At 44.4% G+C, this 16,475-nt stretch overlaps 1 protein-coding gene across 7 annotated transcripts in view; it reads left to right on the top strand.

Moving 5' to 3' along the window:
* The window catches only part of WIPF1 (WAS/WASL interacting protein family member 1), a 119,031-nt gene that overhangs the window by 43,145 nt on the left and 59,411 nt on the right, over positions 1-16,475 (top strand). For 2 of the 7 annotated variants that reach the window (XM_025849967.2, XM_025849960.2), the window contains exon 2: positions 1,426-1,482. The exons of 3 other annotated variants lie outside the window; for them this stretch is intronic. The gene's annotated coding sequence lies outside the window, so the exon portion shown is untranslated. The remainder of the gene's footprint in view (positions 1-1,425; positions 1,483-16,475) is intronic. 2 more of the 7 variants (XM_073882239.1, XM_025849982.2) reach the window with 1 other exon arrangement.

Raw genomic sequence — 16,475 nt, forward strand, 5'->3', positions numbered from 1 at the left:
CATGGCCTGAAGATGCCGTGCGGTGGGACCATCACTCAAAGCTTGGGTCGTCAGCCGGTGCCTCCTGTGTGAAGGAAGATTTCAAGAGTCTAGAGCAGAACCAGAGGGATGGTTAAAGTGTTGGAAATTAGAGCCCAGAAAGAGCTAAATGCTCCAGGGTTATTCATCCTCGGGCCAGCGAGGGACAGTCTGATGAAGAACTTCAAGTCAATAAAAGGTTTTTACACAATGGCCTGCTACTTTCAGACCTGTATGAAAAAGGAGAAGGTCTCAAATCTGATTTAGAGGGAGTTAGAGGGTTACTACATTCTTGGACCGTTACCGAGCCCTGGAACAGGCAGCCAGAGAGGTGGCTGAATCTCTTTCTGGATGTTTTTGAAAACACACTAGATTTCTTCTGTGGCTGTGTTCCGGTGTCCCAGTGTTGATAGACGTGGTGGGGGGAGTAATTAAGACAGGTTGGGATTGGGGCCTTCTTGTGCCCTCTCATCATGCCCGCCCAGCATCCTTTGAAGTGTCTGCACTGAACAAACGACGAAGGGGCGAGGGGTTAGTGGGCTCATGTGTTGTTTATATCCCAGCAATGCAAAATAACCAGGGCAGTGACGAAAGAGAAGAATCATTGTTGATTAGGTCCTCAGATGGCCACATTTTTTCCATTTTTTATGACCATGTTGTGCAAGAAAATGGAGGGGAAGCTGACAGAGTAAGGGTGGCTTCCAAGTTGGAGATCTCAGCCCCAGGGGTTTCAGAAGCCCTGCACTGGCCCCGAGAGAGGCAGCGGCATTTCCATGGGGGAGGGGGGCGTGGTGGAGGAGAGGTTGGACTTCATTGGTGTTTGGGGCCCTTCGCACCGATCACCACCTGGAGGACACGCACGCACGCATGCACGTACACAGCGGGGCACTGCAGCAGGAAGGGCTCTTGCACGTGGCACCAGGCATGCCCCTGACACCAGAAAGAGGCTCCCAAGTTCGTGGTGACTGGCCATCCCTAGAAGGAGCTCTTCTTTCGGTTCTGTTTTGCTTTTTCAGTTGGTCATAGAGCTTTGTTGTTCAGGGAGTTTTGTAATCTGCTGCACATAGTAGAGAAGGGCTTTTTTATTTTGTTAGAATACTTTCCAGATGGATCTGATGTCTCTTTTGTTAATGCATCCTTCCAAAAACTGTTTCCATTTATTCTGGGGGCATCTGTTCTCTCCCTGGCCATTTCTCACCCCCTTCTCCAACTTTCCACCTTCACTGTGGTCCTTTGTGTTTGAGATACAAGAGAAGGTTTATAAAGTAGATTGTTATTTTGTGGCGCCTCTGGGTTCTAAACCTGGAAGTATATCTGGAAAACAAAGGACATGGGATGGCACAGGGTGGTCAGTCATGATGGATGGTGGAGGGCACCTTGAATATTAATCTAGCTTGTAATTTTTAGACAGGAATCACTGCCAAGTTGCACTGAGTTCAGTTTGAAGGCCAAGAGCAGAAAGAGGTAAGCGGTCACCTCTTCTCTGGAGAGAACTTAGTGAATTTTAGGGGGAAGGAGGACTGTGTGGGCATGCTACTGAATTCTCTAAGGAAGAGGAAGGAGGCTGACTCTGCAGAGTCCTCTTCTCCTGGACCCGGACGTGGAGCCGTGCCCGGAATCCCAGGTAGCGGAGCGACACTTCAGAGGCGGCCTCCACAAATCAGGGGGTTGTCGGAGCTTCACAAGCATGCAGCGGGGAGATACACAACACATGCATGCTAGTAGGGAAAAAGAAAATAAAACATGAAACTTTGATGAGTGCGGCTTTTACAGTTGGATTCATCATTGGTCATGTTGAGTCGTCATCACCAAGTCTGGAGGCCCAGCTCTCTGGGCTTCTCAGAGAGATGTTTCTGGATGCGTAGGAAGTCTTAACAGTCGTCATCACCGTCCTACTGGGAAATACTGGGAGCTGCAAGTTGTTGTTTTAATTGCGTTGAAATAGACATAACATAAAATTTGCCATCTTAGCCACTGAATGTGTCTGTAGTTCAGTAGATGGGAACTCTGTACCCATTAGGCAACTCCGCCCTCTTTGCCTACCCCACCCCAGCCCCTGGCAATCACCCTTCTCCTCTGTTTCTGAGTTTGACTGCTCTGAGTACCTCGGATAAGTGGAGTCATAGAGTATCTGTCTTCTTGTGACTGCTTTATTTCACTTAGTGTCATGCCGTCAAGGTTCCCCTGTGTTGTAGCAGGTGTCAGAATGTCCTTCCCTCCGGAGACTGATATTCTATTACATGGATAGACCACATTTTCTTTATCCATTCAACTGTAGATGGCATTCGGGCTGCTTCCACCTCTGGCTGTTGTGAATTATGCTGCTGTGAATTAGATGTGGAAATATGTCTTTGAGACCCTGCTTTCAGTTTTTTTGTATACATAACCCAAAAGGGATATGGAGGGATCATATGGTAATTGTGTTTTAAATTTTTTGATGCAATTGCCATCCCATTTTCCATAGCAGCTACACCATTTTACATTCCCACCAGCAGTGCACGAGGGTTCCACTTTCTCCACATCCTAGTTGGTACTTGTTATTTTCTGGTTTGTTTTTTCATAGCAGCCATCCTAGTGGGTGTAAGATGATATCTCATAGTTTATTTTTTTAACATTTCTTTATTTGAGAGAGAGAGTATGAGAGGGGGAAGGGTCAGAGGGAGAAGTAGACTCCCTGCTAAGCCTGGAGCCTGATGCAGGACTCAATCCCAGGACTCTGGCTGGGATCATGACCTGAGCCCCTGAGCCAAAGGCAGACGCTTGCCTGACTGAGCCACCCAGGGGCCCCGTATCCCATAGTTTTGATTCGCATTCCCCTAATAATTAGTGATGTTGAGCATCTTTTTATGCTTGTTGACTATTTTTATATCTTCTTTGGAGAAATGTTTGTTCAAGTCTCTTGTCCATTTTCTTTTTTTTTTTAAGATTTTATTTATTTATTTAAGAGAGAGAGAGACACAGTGGGAGAGGGAACACAAGCAGGGGGAGTGGGAGAGGGAGAAGCAGACTCCCCGCTGAGCAGGGAGCCTGATGCGGGGCTCGATCCCAGGACCCTGGGACCATGACCTGAGCCAAAGGCAGAGGCTTAACGACTGAGCCACCCAGGCACCCCCCTTGTCCATTTTCTTAATGAGGTTATTTGGTTTTTGTTGTTGAGTTGTGGGAGTTCTTTATCTATTATAGCTATCAGGGAACCATAGATTTTTAAAGTATTGTATGTGCAGGTTCTAATGTCCACATCATCTTCTATGAGCCAGTCACCTCCTGTGGTATATACACCCTTGGAAAAGACCATGAGTTTCAATAATATGATTTTTTTTTCAACAATATGATTTTTATCTTGACTCTGAAATGCTTCACAAAATCTCAGTCATTTTCAGCTGATAAGCAGTTCAGTTTTTAAGAGCTGACAAGGATGAAGGAAGGAAATGAAAGGGAAGAGAAGAGATAGAGGGGGGAGTGCTGTTTATTCCTTCCAGGATTGATACTTTTTGGCTACGTAATCTTCAGGAAAAAGCCTTCTCCTCGATTCTGATGACTAACACCAGACTTCATGCGGGAATAAACACACTTTCTGAGAATCATCCAGTAATTATGTCTTCTTATACCACCCTCCTTCCAAACCGACAGACTTGAAGATACCTCAGGTTACAAGTTGGTTATCATTTTCCTTCATGAATGCTTCAAACAAAATGTTATATTTTTCTTCTGAGTACTAAGGACCCAAAGAGGACTTGAGCTGTTGTGCTGGAAAAGGAACAAGAGCAGTAAGACTGTTCTGGAGGCATGGCCATGCTATTTGTTTAGATTACAGATTTTTTGTAAGGAAATGCTTGGGAAGATGTGATGGACAGCCTGACACAGTGCTCTGTGGTTCTTCTTTGGCTGGAGCTGCTGTCTTCTAAATAAAATATCATTAGTGCTCGTGTGTCCTCTGACATTTCCGAGGAAGGGATTGCCCTGTATGTTTGGTGGATTTTTCACTCTGCCTTTCTTTCTTTTTTTTTTTTTTTAAGGATTTTATTTATTCATTTATTTATTTGAGAGAGTGCGCACATGCCTGCAGGGGGAGGAGCAGAGAGGGGAGAGAGAATCTCAAGCATAATCCACCCTAAGTGCAGAGCCCTGGGGGTGGGGGGGTGGGGACGTAGGGGTTGGGGGGGAGGGACGCGATCTCAATACCCGGAGGTCAGGACCTGAGCCAAAACCAAGAGTCGGTCACTCAACCGACTGAGCCACCCAGGCGCCCCTTATTCTGCCCTTTCAATTTCCTTCCATTTTCTTCATTAGTTAGAAAGTTCTTGCTATTTTCCCCCAAAAAAGCCTCTTACGGTCTCCCTCCCCACCAAAAAGGCATTTATTTTTTTTTAAGACTTTATTTATTTGAGAGAGAGAGAATGAGAGAGAGAGAGAGCACATGAGAGGGGAGAGGGTCAGAGGGAGAAGCAGACCCTCTGCTGAGCAGGGAGCCCGATGCGGGACTCGATCCCGGGACTCCAGGATCATGACCCGAGCCGAAGGCAGTCACTTAACCAACTGAGCCACCCAGGCGCCCCCACCAAAACGGCATTTAGACAAGAAAATGACAAGAATGGTTGCATTTGTTTGTTTATGAAAGGACAAAGAAGGCTTTTCCTCAAAAATAGTAAACTGGGCAAGGTTGAGTCCTTGAATGGAACCTTATATGGTGCACAATTGGAGAGAGGCCCCTATTCCTGGCTTACGTGCCTATGCCAATTCCACTAGGAGGTATTCATACATCACTAACACTGTAATTTCTCAATACTAAATAAAAGTTACTGCTTTGACAGTAACTAGCTAGATACTTACCAGAGTCTGGTCTGTTTTGATATTTTCTGGTATGAATTAGGTTTCCTTTCTACTTTTGTTTGTGTCTGGATTTTAATAATATGTCATATTTTAAGCTCACTCATTGTATTGTTTTGTAATCCTAGTGTGGCTTAAAAATAAAGAGGTTTTTTTTTGTAGTAGTAGTATACATGTTTGCACACACATGTGCATGTACACATACAAATATATATATATATATTTTTAATAGGGTAAAAATTCTTGAGGGCATATATTTTCTCAACTAAAAGTCATTAGATGATATCTTGGAACCTACAATTCTTTGGAATATGCAGCTAACTCTAGCTAGGAGGTTGTGCATATAGATTCATTTGGACAGTTTGCTAATGGTTTGTAAATCACTGATTTATTAAATAGTGATTTCTTTGATTCCCAGGCCAGCTGTAGGAAGATTTGGTCTTCCTCAAAGGCTTTAAAGACCTGGAGCATGAGCCTCCTGAGTCCTGAACACTGGGCGTGGGAGCAGTAGAGGGGAGGCACAGTCCCTGGCCAGCTTGCTGCGCAGAAGGCTGCACAGGGTGCTGTTCAAGGAGGGGACTCATGTTCCCACTCTGCCTTCTCACTGCGGTGTGGCTCCTTAGCGAACAGAAGTCATTTCGCTAAATGAACATTCTTGATGAACTGCCACCAGGGCTTCGCCTAAAACCTTTTCAAAGCCAACGTGTGCCTTCACTCTTTCTCTCCTTCCCTCTGCATTTCCTCTCCCTTCTGCTCTTCCGTCTCCTGCCAGTCCTTGCCCATCGCCCTGTGAAAGGTCAGGCCGCCGCTCGCCTGGACAGCATGCTGCCTCCTCCGGTCCCGTCTCAGCTTTCCGTGCCTCTTCCCCAGAGCAGTCAATAACCCTCCTGCAAAGCAGGGACAAATCAAGGCTGATGGTTTGTTCCCAATAAATCATCAGAATAAAAATGTTGGAGAGGTTGTATACGGCAATAATAACTTGGAAAAAAAAAAGAATGTTGTTACAAGATAAATCCTGACAAATCAGGAAGAGTCGATAGTTTACTTTTTAAAAACTTCGTTTAAGGATTCATAAGGAGGTAGCAGTAGGGGAAAAGGAATTGAAAAGGCCAGAGGATAATTTGCTCTGAAAGACAAAAATGCTGAGTTATTCAAAAACTATTTTTTTCTCTTAATTCGGTGCCAGGAACATCTGGCCTTGGGAAAAGTTTAGGAAAAGGGGCTTTCAGATGCTGTTGTCATTATTTAAAAACTTAAACAGGTAGGTAAGGAATGGAATCCTAGGTTTTTCCAAATAGAAGGGACCTTCAAGAGTCCAGTCTTCTCATTTTTAGATTTGGAAGCTGAGGCTCAGAAAGGTTAGAGGTGACTTGTCTTTGTTAAAATAGCTAATTAGTGTGCACAGTGAGCACAGACCAAGGCTCCTGACTCCAGCGTGGGTCACCAGCTGCAATGATGAGAGGCTCAAGGACTGGGAATCTGGGACACCATCTACAGGGCTAGACTCATGCTAAGTGAGAGTAGATCAAGAAACGAAGGGGCTTATGAACTCCCCAAACTCCAGCTACATGGCCTTTGTGTAATTCCTGGAAAACAGCACAGAATACAGCTAGTATATAGGTAAGTATAATGTAGGTATTATAGCACGGGGAGTATAGATGAGTGGGCACCTAATCCATCCCACCTGCAGAAAGTTTGTGTGCAGTGAACCATAGAGCAAAATATAGAAAGGAAAACTTCCCAATGGTTTCCCAGGATTGGCCAGGAAGAGGGTCCCTGTACTGTGTGGACATGAATATGGATTGAGAGGGGTTGTCTGTTGTGAAGTTTGGATGAAGACCAGGGCTTACCATGGCCCAAATTAAGGAGCCCTCAAGAGGCTTACCCATCCTTAGCCCTGATTCCAAGATCCCTGTACCACTTTCTGCACACTAATTCAGCTTCCTGAGTACTACTACTTCAGAAGGGTATATTCTGGAGAGTGGACATGGCCACTGGAAAGAAAGGACAGTATTTGTGAATTCTGGTGTGCCCAGAAGCCTCTTGTGAATTTGTAATGTGGGCCAGTCATTTTGAGTCTGATCTCTGTGGCTCCCAGATAAAAGGGAGGTTTTAGGACTTCTATGACAAAGTCCCTGTGCTCAGAGTGTGGTGCTCTCCCTCTCCCCTGTGATGCCACTCTTCAGGGTCATTCCTCGGCAAACAGCAGCCTCTCCTCAGTGTTGGTCCTACTTCTTTGTCACTCCTCCTAAAGCCATAATCACTATAAAAAGAAGAAAATGATATATAATATGTGGGTCCTATTGGACATTATAAGGCCCTTTTTGGATACTGGTTGTTTTATGGTGTTTCCGGGGAGGGGGGGCTGCCCTTTTTGTGGGGAGGGCATTTTCCTTTAATTCAGAAATATTATTGAGCATCTTCCCTGTGGATCTTTCATTCTAGTTGGGGATGTGGGCAATAACAATAAATTTAATAAATAGCATGTAATGTGGTGGACTACAAGGTTAGAAAGTACTGAGTTCTGTAGGAAAAGAAGTACAGCGGGGTGGGCGGGAGCAGGAATGCAGTGGAGCGTGTGGATCTGGGTGTGGTGGTTAGGGTGGCTGTCAAGGAGAAGGTGGTCCTTGAGTGAAGACTTGGCCAAGGTGAGAGAATTGGCCTTGCAGATAGATACCTGGGGGAAAGCACAAGGGCCTTGAGGCAGGAGCATGCCTGACATATTCAAGGAAAAACAGGAGCCAGTGTGGTGAGGAGGAGACAAGGAGAAGGTGAGGTTCCTGAGGGCCTGGTAGCCTTTGTAGGAGGGAGCTTTGGGAGAACTTCAGCAGGGAGGCGATGATCTGGCTTTACAGCCAGGCTACTATATTGAGGATAAACTGTGGGAGAGCAAGAGTAGAAGGTAAGACCAGTTCGGAGACTGTTGCCATCCCCCCGTGAGAGCCGATGGCGCCTTGGACCAGGGGGTGGCGGCCTAGGCTGTGGTGAGGAGTAATTAGAGTCTGGTTCTTTAGGAGGTAGAAACGCAGGAGAACTATTGGATTGAACAATAATAAGCATTAGAGAGGAGTCAAGGAAGACTCCAAAGAAGCAAAGGAAGAACGGAAATGGCATCCAACTGGAAGGCTGTAAGTAGAGCAGGTGGAGGTAGGGGAGAGGTACAGAGTTTAGTTTGGGATTTGTTGGGTCTGAGCTGTCCGGTAACAGACATCACATGGAGATGTTAAGTAGGCAGTTGGATATACATGTCTAAACATAAGAGTTAGAATCCTAGAAGAATTCATCTTTCTTAATGGTCTTAATGGTTCCACAGTACTCACAGAATCTGTAGCTTCTAAAACTCCTATTGAAAATGCAGAATGGGACTCTGCCTCAGGACTTATTCCTTGATTGATTTCTTGCGTAAACAAGAGTGGAAGGGTCAGGATTTTTGTTTTAGGTCTTGCCTTTCACTGCTTTAGCCCCAGTGATTCCATAATTATTTTAAAGAAAAAAAAGTTAGCAAAGTGGGCAAAAGCGATGTTTATTTTTTTCAAATGCTCAGTATCTAGTTCTTCTTTGCATATATGTCAAGGCAATTGGAGAAAATATTATGGTTGTTTTCATCTTTTAATGTTGATGTAAATATTATCTTGATAATTGAAATTGCATTTATTATAATTGAGACAGACATTAGCTAGTTAGCCTGAGTGGCTCAGTTGGTTAAGTGTCTGACTTCAGTTAGGGTCATGATCTCAGGGTCCTGGGATCGAGCCCTACATCGGGCTCCCTGCTCAGCGGGGAGCCTGCTTCTCCCTCTACCCCTCCTCTGGCTTGTGCTCTCGCTGCCTCTCCTCTCTCTCTCTCTCAAATAAATCATCTTAAATGTAAATATTAATGAATTAATCTCTGCTAGCTATTTCCCTGGGGAAAGGAGGTTTGTTATCTGCATTCAATAGGGAGAATTCTGAGTTCTTAAGAGTTGGCTCAAAGTCTGTGCAGAGCTTATATTTTGACCTCTAAATTCACTTTTTGTCTGCTTTTTAGTCAACTTGAGTGAACAAAAAGGATCTATTGTAGAAATACCTAAGTTGGTAAACTGGAATAACACCAGCAGTTCCTATCCCAAACAGAGACTAAAAGTTTTTCTTCTCGATCTTGGGCTCAGTGTATAAGAAGAGCATCTATCAAACATGTCTTCATCTCGTTTGTCCCTTGACCAGCCTATGAGGCAGGCACTGTATGAGGCGCACTTTGCCTCAGAGAGGGAAGTCACTGGTCTGCTGCCCACAGAGCTGGAATTTAGACCCAGGACTGTATCCAAAGCCTCTCCTAATCTGCCTTCCAGAAGCATGGAGCTAAGTAAAACCAACCAGAGCATTTTAGTAAAATAATGTAGACCAAGAGACGATGAAGAATGACCTCTTTTGGATGTACGTAAAACGGGGCTCCATTCAGGAATTTCAGGTACTTGCTAAACCTATTCTTGAAATGAGAGGATACATGAAAAAAGTCTCTTCTTTTGTCCTATACCCCATCCAGTGGTGGGGCTTCTTGGGTGGTATGACACCTATAGACAGAGAACATGCTCCTCCATCAAACCCACAGGGAAACACCCAACTGTGTTTTGCATAAAAGTCTGTTGGTGCCCGCTGGCAGCAGCTGCCCCAGGCTGCCCCTGGAAGGTGCTTGAGAGCCAGGAGACTATAGCCAGCCTTGAGGAGACCTGAGTGCAGGATTCCAAGAGCCTCCAATACCTCAGCTCAAGGCTCAGGAAGGAGGCTGGGCTCTATCCCCACAGTACAGGCCACATGGAGTACTGAAGGGTGACAGAGTCAGCTCCCACACCAGTAACCCTCTACGGGGACTTGGGGAGGAGGAGCTCCCACCTCCGCGGTTGATATCCAGTCTGTTTGCACTGGTACAACCATGCTGGTTACTAAAATACTGAGAAGCTCCAACACCAGTTGGTGAATCATCACCAACCTCAGACAACTGAGTGCACCCCTGGACCCGCAAGATGTGTCTCGTAATTCAACAACTAAGGGTTAGTGTCTAGCACAGCATGGGGTGCCCCAGGACTGGGAGACATCGTTCTGATTGGTTAATGACTGTGTCTTATTGGTTGTTGGATATTTTGAATATAACCCATGTCCCACCCCCAATAAAATGGAACACTGAAGGCATTTCATTGAGTAGGTGATGCCAAATTTCATTTGGGGTCCAAGAGGGCAAAATTTAAGCCTATGATTGTGTCCCATGGTCATTGCTTCTCTGATATGGACCTGTTGATAGCATCCAGGCTATTCTTCACTATCTAAAAGGAAAATCCCTAAGTGGTTTATGGATGGAAAGGTAATAATAAGCAGAGGTCAAGAAAGTAGGCCTGGAAACATAATTTTGATTCATGTTTTCAGAGGGCCCAAGTTTAAGAAGATTGAATTTTACAGGAACACAGTATCTCCCTCTCCTTACCTTCCACTCCAGTCCTACCTATCATTAGAAAAGTGGTTATCACTTCAAAACATGGCTTGTTTGTTCCCATAGATCATTTGGTGACCACCTGCCCAGAGGAGGTGAAAGGTTCATTATAAGCCAGGCTCCACTAAGCCAAACACTTGCCTTTTGCAGCTGTGGGAATGGTTTTTAAAGTCAATTTATTTCTGAGCTGGACTAACAGTACCTCATGGTTTAAAAACAAACAAACAAAAATGGAATCTTTTGTAAACACAGTAAATGCCCACACATGGGGGATTCCAGGGGTATGTGAGGAATCCTTGTGCCCATCTACAGAGCATCAAACTGGCTTTTAGATGGTGCAAGATATGCTGCATCCTTTATCACAGGAGTTTTTAACCTAAAGTCTGTGAGTTGGATGGGGAAAATAGCACATTTTTATTTTCATGAACCTCTAACCGAAATTTTGCATTTCCTTCAATTGTGAATGTAGCCCACAAACTGCAATAGTATTAGCAGCACTTGAGGTATCATCACCAATAAAAGTCATAGATACTTTATGTCATTAGGTGGTGGGCTGCTTCCAAGATGGCCCCCAATGATCCCCACCCCCTGAAATTCACACTCATATTTAAATCCCTCCCTTTAAATGTGGGCTAGTTTTAGTGATTCCTTTATACTGAACAAGATGCAGCAGAGAGGATAAGATGTCCCTTCTGAGATTTAGTTATAAAAAGACTGGTGTCCATCTTGGGGGCTTTCTGGCACTCTTTTGTTTATTCTGAGGGAAGCTAACTGCCATGTGATGAGCTGCCCTATAGAGGGACCCACATGGCAAGGACCTGAGGGAGGCCTTTGACCAATAGCCAGGAAGGAACCTACACTTGCCAACACATAAGTAAGCCTAGAAACAGACTCTCCCCTAGTTGAACCTTGAGATGAGAACACAGCCCCAGTTGCCACCTTAATTGCAGTCTTGTGATAGACCTTGAGCCAGAGATACTCAGCTAAGCTATGCCCAGATTCCTGACCCACAGATACTGTGATATAATATATCTGTTGGTTTAAATTACTTAGTTCTGGGGTAACTTGTTGCATAAGAATAGATAACTTACACTAAGACTTGTAAATAGTCCTAGAGATCTAATACACTGTATGGTGAATGTAGACAACAATAATGTATTATAATGATCAAACTTGCTAAGAGACTATAACTTAATTATTCCAACTACTAAAAAGAAAGGGTGATTATGTAATCTGATAGAAGTACTAATTATTGGGCGCCTGGGTGGCTCAGTTGGTTAAGCGACTGCCTTCGGCTCAGGTCATGATCCTGGAGTCCCTGGATCGAGTCCCGCATCGGGCTCCCTGCTCGGCAGGGAGTCTGCTTCTCCCTCTGACCCTCTTCCCTCTCGTGCTCTCTATCTCTCATTTGCTCTCTCTCTCAAATAAATAAATAAAATCTTTAAAAAAAAAAAAGAAGTACTAATTATTGCTATAATAGTAGTCATATTACAATATATAAATTAGCATATTGTACACCTTAAATTTATACAGTTATACCTCACATACCATTCAATTCAAAAAGAAGAAATAACTTCTATACAGTTTAATATCAGATATCTCCAAATATTCTTTACCCTCATTATTATTTCAAAATTATAGTAGTTATTAGACTGGCCACTAGATCTTACTGTTGAATTAATAAACAAGCACATATATTAATTTATAATACATCTGTTTTAGCCATATTAATGCCATGCATCCCAATCTACCAGTTCTTAAAGTCATCAGACTTTTCAAATAGTTCATAACTGAAAATTAAGCAGTTGACAAGAAATACAACACCTCTTAGGAGGGCCCCATGCTAGGCATTATAGTTGTGTCTGCCTTGTGATGTTGATAGTCAAAAGCTCAAAACCCAAACTTATCAGCTCTATAACCTCTGGAAAATTTAAGTGAAGATAATAGCATCCTTAGAGGCAGGGCTGATATTGAAAATATCTAACAGCTGGTGGGCACAAGTGCTAACCAGTCAGAATAAAAGCCAGCCTAAAAAACATCCAGTGACCATCGGTCTGCTTATAGGAGCGCGGGGCTTCCGTGAGGCGTGCGGCCACCATGTTTCAGCCCCATCTGATGCGCAGCCTTGCTCTCTCACCGCCTGCGATGCCATCCTCCCCACTCTGCCCAGTCGACTGCTTTCAAGCTCAGGCACAGTCATGCGTCCGCTCCTGTGTGAAGTCCTCCACGTCCATGGCTCTGCCCCTGCCACCGCACCTTGTGCGTCCCTCCCCCACCCAGTCACGTGCATTAGGATTTGTTCACACGCCTTCCTGCCCCCCCCCACCCCCAGAAGGAATCCTGCATTTCTCTCCTTGGTTCTCTTCCCCCTGCTCCCCCAGCACCCGGCACCGTGCCCGGCCACGGTATAGTCTCAGTGAATGCCGGCTGGATGGGAGGGTAATCGATCGACGCTGAGTATTTTAATGGTTCCAGAAGAAAATATCTGTTCTAGATTGGAGCGGGGATCTTAAGAATAGAGCAGTACTCACATGTGAGTTTTTGCCTTTGTCTATAAAACAGTTTCTTCTCACTTGTGTCATGAAGATAAAACAGAGTCTAGAACACTAATGGTTTCTTTTCCCAATGTGTTCTTATGCTATTTTTCCCTGTGTTTTTTCACTCTGATAACAATGATTTGTTGCTTCCATTAGGCCATCAGCCCATTCTAAAGAAACGATTTATGGGTCAACACAACTAGTTCTAGTTCAGAGTCGAACACATTACCCGGGTCACTTAACCTCTCTGAGGTTTGGTTACCTTATTGATGAACTGAAACAGTTTGCTCAGTGATCTCTAAACTACTTTCCATTTCTAAAATTATGAGATATTTTAAGGTTTCAAGGGCTTGAAGTTGGGGACTGTGGATGATAGGCTTGTTTTGCTCTTGTTTGTAAGTGGCCCGTGTGAAATTTTGCTGAGGAACACACAGTTTAAATATACGCTCTGTTCTGACCCACTGAAGAAACCAAATTAACATACAGATTTTCTTTTTTTTTTTAAGATGTATTTATTTATTTGAGAGAGAGAGAGAGCATGAACAGGAGGGAGAAGAGGGAGAAGGAGAGAGGAACTCAAACAGATTCCACGCTGAGTGCGGAGCCCGACGTGGGGCTCAGTCTCATGACCCTGAGATCACGACGTGAGCTGAGACCAAGAGTCAGAAGCTTAACTGAATGCACTACCCAGGTGCCCCGATAAAGATGTTCTAGAACTAGGGGTGCCTGGGTGGTTCAGTCGGTTAAGAGTATGCCTTCGGGGCGCCTGGGTGGCTCAGTTGGTTAAGTGTCTGCCTTCGGCTCAGGTCATGATCCTGGAGTCCCGGGATCGAGTCCCGCATCGGGCTCCACGATGAACAGGAAGCCTACTTCTCCCTGTCCCGCTCCCCTTACTTGGGCTTGCTCTCTCTCTCTGTGTCAAATACATACATAAAATCTTTTAAAAAATAAAATAAAGATTTCCTAAAATATAATATTCATTGTTGGCAAGAGTATGGTGAAAGGGGCTTTCTTTCTTGATGCCAAAGGGAGTAGAAGCCTTCCCTGTGGACCATTTGCACTGTGTATCAAGAGAGTTTAAATTGTTCAAACCCTGATCTAGTACTTCTTTTTCTATAATTTTTCTATTGCATAATCCTAGTTGAACACACTGATATTAGCACATTTATAAAAGTAAAGTGAGGGATAACTAAATGACCGGCAACAGGAGAATGTTCAATAAATTTTGGTATAGGCTATCATGCAGACCATGTTTTCAAAGAGTATTTCGTGGCATGAAAGGATCACCAAAACTGGATTCAAAACTACATACATCATATTCCTAATTTTAAAACATTCTATATGTATCACGACTAGAAGGAAATATTCCAAAAAGTTAATAATATGTATTTCTACCTAGTAGGATTATAGGTAGTTTATCTTCTTTAGACTTGAGTTCACCATTTCCCACAATAGACTGGTACTTTTGTAATACAGTCATAAAACAATCATTTAAAACGTATTAAAAGCCTGTCAGACACAAAGCAGGGTGCTGGTGCTGTAGGTTTGGAAAGATGACAGGATGTGACACCTGGTGTCTGGGAGCACCATCTTGCAAGTGCTATAGACGTAAATAATACCTGTGTGGCGGGAATGAGGATCCATGCCGTGAACAAGTTGCCGACAGTGAAATATGGTAGAATGGAGGAAGAGGCCATGGTTCATGTCTCTGAGACGCCTTCAGGCTGGGGGGATCCCTGCAGTACCGCCTGTAGGTAGATAATCGGCCAGAGCTGTTTCCAGCCAGTGTGAGCACAACTTGCTGCCACCCCTTAGGCTGACTCAGACGCAGAGTCCTAGGAAGGAAGACCTTCAAAGAAGCCATCTTTACCATGTCTGTCATTGTTCTGGTGATTTTTTTAAAACGTGCTTTTTAGGCATTATTTTAACGATGATACAATATATTAGGATACAATATATTATTAGGCAAAAATAGGACACAGTGTGTAAAAAGATGGTAAATAGTATGTATTATGCATGAGGTCATGGAAGTATGACCTTAGAGTGTAAATACTGGCAGCACTCTCTGGTGCGGGGCTGTGTGCAGAACCAGTCTTTCTCTCTGAAGTACTAAGGTTCCTGAGAGCTAGGATCGGGCTGATTCTTTTGCTTCCAAAGCTTGTAGTAGTTCCTGGCACACAGTAAGCATTACATAGTTCTTGAATTAATAAATATATACTTAAGTTACTAAGATTCATAATGAGTGGAGCCAAGAAAAATGCTAACTGTGAGACAGTAGGAGAGCAAAAAATAGACCCCCTGTCAGACCTCCTTAATAGCGGGTCTTTATCGTAAGGTTGGGCAGTAAAGAGCACAGGAAACCCCGGACTGCGCCACATGCAGGCGCACACTGGTTAGAAGCCTGGGCTCTGGAGCCAAGCCATTTGAGTTCCAGTTGTGTCTCTGCCACTTACGAGCTGTGTAGCCTTGGTCGAGTTACTTCTCTGTGCTTCAGTGTCATCATCATCATCTTCATCAGCAGCAGCAGCATCATCAGCATCTATGTAATAGAGTTATTGTGAAAATTGAATGAGTTAATACTTGTAAAAGTGCCTAAAACAATCCTAAGCACGTAGTAAGGGCACAGTAAATGTCAGCTGTTCTTGTTGTTACGGTTAGCACTGGTACCGTAGCATTATTGAACTCTACAGTGCAGCTTAGGTACCTGGAAAACCACGATGTGCCCTCAGGCCCAGAAGATGGGTCATCTCCTCTCTCATGTCCCCCAATTAACCGGCCCAGCTGTTCCTGTCTCGTCTCATTTCTCTGGTGTGACTGCATGACTGCCTGTCCCCACGATTTCCAGTTCATACTTCTGAGATGACGAGGAACCTGACTGCCTCGTCTGAACAGACTTTGGCGTGTGTGGCCAGCTCAGTGTGCTCTCCAGCAGGAAGACTGGCCTCTCCTGGGCCAGGGGCCTGCCCTTGTCCAGTCGGCCTTGGCTGGGGTGGGTTCAGCTGCAGCTGATCTCAGAAGGGAAATGTAGGCACAAAGGAAGCTCTTGTGATCATGGAATTTTAAATTATTCTGCAAAGAGGACTCAGAGAACAAAGAAAGGGTAAAAAAGCAAAATAAAAGCAAAAGCAACGTAACACTTTTGGAGAGACAAGATGACTTTTGGCATTTTCCACCTGCCATCCGATTCATTTTCTAAGGGCCGTTGGTTACTGTTCGGAGCCACAAAGGACATCATGGGACTAAGCAATGTGAAAATGAGGTGAAACCTTAGAGGCCATACTGGAACCTCTGTCTTTCTAGGCCACGACCCTTCCGCCTCCGTAGCACCTCATGTGGCGCCTTGTCTACTTCGTGGTGTCTCATTCGAGCCTTTCCATGCCACGGACCAGCAAACCTAAGATGGTATATAAACTGCACATAGAAATGCCAGTGGGCCTTCTAATTATTTTCTGTAGCTGAATGATCCCTTTGGGAGAGCTCATATGGAGGACATGGCTGTCACATGGTGCATGTTCTCAGAGACCATATTTCTTTCACCGTCACTGCCACGGATCTGCATCTCTTCACCCCTGCCCGTGTCTTCAGGGTGATCGGAACAATGACATTTCACTTCCTGGAGCAATAATAATAGCT

Source organism: Callorhinus ursinus, unplaced genomic scaffold (genome assembly GCF_003265705.2).
Source record: "Callorhinus ursinus isolate GAN/ISIS: 27379988/994484 unplaced genomic scaffold, GSC_fseal_2.0 scaffold2, whole genome shotgun sequence".
Taxonomy (NCBI): Eukaryota; Metazoa; Chordata; class Mammalia; order Carnivora; family Otariidae; genus Callorhinus; species Callorhinus ursinus.